Below are 4,143 nucleotides of genomic sequence, written 5' to 3' on the forward strand. Positions count from 1 at the left end.
GACTGCACAAGGTTGGTGCCTTTTCTATCATGGCATTTTTTGCTGCATTCTCAGTGACTAGAGTGAAGATTTAGAAGTTGTTGTGAACTGCAACCGCCATGAGGGAGATGCCAGCACCCACCATGGCTCCTCTGGGAAGTGAGATACAGCACATCATTGTGTGCTGGTCCATGCAGAGTGCTTGAGTGACTTAACACTGATTTTATAAGAGGTTTTCTATGTTACATAGAATATTTGATACTAGATACTTCATATTTCTCTCTGTGTTAAAAACATGACACAAGAACCTTGTTTTGTTCAGTGACTTTTTTCCCTATGGGTACTGATAATTACTCCAGCAGAGAACATTTCTCCACCTTTTCTCAGCCCTTCATAGGGCTTGTTGAAAATACTGTTCTATGTCTGTTCTGAAAGTGGAGAAACTGGCCAATGAGACCAGAACTAAGCATCACAAACTGAAGTCCCCAGTCCATTTCCCAATTAAAAAAATATGTCACATTTTTTTAATTGGGAAAGTGCGTGCCCAGAGGAAGTACTTGCTCAAGCTGTCTCATCTTCTCCAAACTGCACTTGGCAGAGCTTGCAACACTGACTTCACATCCTCAGCTGACTCATTTCCATGGCTTTTCTCTTTTGCAGCCTTTATTATAAAGGGTGAATGTTGTTTTCCTCCCTTTGCAGGTTATTCTGACAGAAGTGGGAAAGGAAATAGAGAACTATGAACCACCATTCTTTACCCAGAATCTGGCCTAACCTCCAAGGAATAACCTTCAAAACAACTTGCTTCTAAATATTGGGGTAAGATTACACCTTAGTGTTTAATTGCTGTTATATCATAAAATCAAGCTCTTCAGCTTATGCAACTTGAAATAAAACTGTTTGTCCTTAAATATAATAATAACAACAACATATTCTTCTAATTCTGTGGTCCCATAGGACAACAGTCCTGTGGTTGCTACTGACCTCTATCACATCCAGTATATAGCATGAAGTAATAAATTTATTTTTATGCAGCACTGATGGTGTGTCCTGAGAGCTCCATGAGGCAAAGATACAAGAAGAGGAGAGGCATCTCTTTACTCAGCTGACCTGGTGTGAATACCAGGGGATAGCTCTGTATTTTTGGGTAGAGCACTGGCAAAAAAACCCCAGTAAATGAGGCATGAAAGACTAATGCTCAAAATACTACACAAGTATAAATTAAACTTTCCTCTAATGAGGGGAAAATGAGGTACAGATACAACAAACTGATCAATTTTTAAGCTCACAGAAATACCAGAATGGGGTTAGAATGTGCAGTCTCAATCCTCTCAGATGGAACTGGTTGTTCTTTAAAGCCCCTTTCAGCCCAAACCATTCCATGATAATTTCCACCCTTACATTATATCCCCTCTGCATAATCACCTTCTGTGGCTTCATTCACCTCTCATAAAACAGGAAAAATTATAAAACAACTCTTTCATCATTAAGATTTCACTGTCCAGAGTGAATTATTGCAGAAGAAAGGATCTCAGGTAGGACTCCCACCTGTCAGGGCAGTGCCACCTTCTAACAGTGACATTTCTGGCATTGCAGCAGGGGAGAAGCACCTGGCCAGGGCAAGGTCTGTGCATGTGTTTGCCTGCCTGCATTCTCCTCCTGTTTGTCAGCAGCTCCCACAGAAGCAAACAGACACAGGCCGCAGAGCTGGTGACAAGAGGCAAAGGGCACTAAGTGATATTCTTGACAAATCCAGACTCTTGGCATATTTTTGCCTTGCAATAACCTCAGTTCAGACTCTGTAAAGGGCACCTGCAGTTTACAGTGGTCACCATGAGCAAGTTAAAGAAGCTGAACAATGGCATTTGCTCCTCACCTCTCCCCATAGCAAGAATACTTTATTCAATTCAAGCCACGAGTATAATTTTACACAACATTTTCAAGGCATTCAATACTGCCACCCTTCCAAGGAATCTGCACTGCATATACAAATAGAAAACCCCATGCCTATTAAGTCATTTTCCTCTTAATCTTGAATAGCTTTTCATGACTGAAACAGAATTTCTAAGGTGGCTTTACACCATAAATTGCAGCCTGTATTCTACAGCTGCCAGGCACAGACCAAAGAGAAGGTACAGTTTAGGTCAGCCCATCTCTGTATTCTGCTTTTCTCCAAAGACAGCTGAAACTCTGCTGTTAGCACCACTTCCTTGAGAACAGGTATGAAAAATGGGAATATTAAATGCTCTGTCACAGATCCTCCAGACAAAGATTCTCTTTGGCAGGCTTATTCAGCATTTACAAGGGTCACACTTCAGCAAGCAGAATTAATAGTTTTCCCATACCATTCCTTCCATTTTGGCTTTCCAAAACCCCATCACTAGAGCTTGTTGGTTCATTTCAGTATCAAAGGCTAATTGGTTCTTCTGATGACAAGTTTAGATGCAATCCTCTGAAGACTGCAAACAAACATTTAAAAAGCAAAAAGCTGAGTTATTTTCCTAGACATTAGTGGCAGTTTCACCCAAGTGCTACTATATTAAATGGAGTCTTCATGCTTTGGCAAAAATACAAGGCATAATTTTTATCACCAAAAAATCTTGAAGTATATGCAAAATACTTGCTTAAGAACTGTTGCTGCTCCTTGTTGGTAGATTTACTGACTGAAGGAAAATATAAAACTAGTGTAAGTAGGTAATGGATTTTTTTCACACACAGACAAGCATTAGAACTTCTAAAAAGGAATAGCTGTGCCACCACACCTTTTCCAGACAGAATAGTGTTAGAGCACTTGCTTTTCTGGGACCAGAGTTTGATTTCAGTTTAAGGCCAGCAATGTAAAATGAGCTGTAACAGGATTAATCCAGCTCCTTCTGGAGGAATTTACATCCTTCTTTTCTAGAACACCAAATTAGGTCACGTTACTTGCATGATTCTTCTTTAGAAGCTGCTGGCAGAGGAAAAGAAAGTATTTGACAGTTCAGCAAGAGATGTTTGCTGGGTCACTTACATGGCTTCCTGCAGCATGCAAGACTTGATAAAAATACTGAGTCTGTTAGTTACACAGTGACTTTACAATCATCATGAGATGGTGAATATTCCTTTGGTTCTCTGTGAGAATTTTAAATTATGCAGCTTCCCCAAAACAGAGCTTTTCAATCTTTGCCTTTATTAAGCTAAATAACACTAAAAAAACAAACTGTGAAGACAGAAAATGATTTGGGTAGTAACTGGCTTCCAGATTCTCCAGTTTCTTGTGCAGAATTCCAGCAGTACATAGGAAGAAGTTTCTGATTCAAAGTCGGGTCTGCCAGGATCCCCATGATTCCCACAGAGCAGGACTGTGGATTTGGAAACCCCACTACCTGGAACCCTCACCCCTACAGCTGCTTTGCTGCGAGCCCAGTGGTTCTGACAATCCTGAGAATCCCAGTTCCTGACAGGACTTTCCCTGTGTCCATGGAAAAGCTGCTTCCAGCTCCTGGGTCCACAGCTGAGTTCCAAGATTGTCCATGATGGGGGAAAAGCAGCTCCCAGGGTCCCCCTTATCCCCCATCACTGGGATGCAGGGGTGTCTGGTTGGGGTTTTTTTTGATTGGATTCAAGTTTGTCCCAAGAAATTTCATACCTGCATCTTGAGCTGTCTCCCTGGCATTTTTGATTAGTCATAAAATGTTAATGAATAAGCAGCAAATTTTATCTGAATAACAGTGTCCAGAACACTTTAGTATTTTTATAAAGTTATTCATAAACTTCTCAATGTGAAATCTGGAAATAAAGCAAAAAGGAAGATCTAAACTTCAAAATTTCTAATTATTGTCACAAGTACACATTATTTTTTTTAATATATACTTGTGACAATAATGTATAATGACAAATGAGGCAGTAATACACTTTATTCCAGGGTCACTATGACAAATTCCATGAGTTATTCTGACGTGCTCCATATTCTTCCAAAAGTCACTAAGAAAATTCAGCAAATGTTTGTAGAAGGCAGAAGACCCCATTCCTAGCATAAGCTCTTATTGCTACTACCTATGTATGAGAATCACCTATATATTTCTGTAGATTTCTTACAAGTTATAATGAATGACTTTCAGATAAAGGTGAGGAATTCATCATCAATTCTGTGCTGAAACAAAACAAGAGGCCAAAATCAGCTGC

Source organism: Zonotrichia leucophrys, chromosome 1A (genome assembly GCF_028769735.1).
Source record: "Zonotrichia leucophrys gambelii isolate GWCS_2022_RI chromosome 1A, RI_Zleu_2.0, whole genome shotgun sequence".
In the NCBI taxonomy this organism is placed as follows: Eukaryota; Metazoa; Chordata; class Aves; order Passeriformes; family Passerellidae; genus Zonotrichia; species Zonotrichia leucophrys.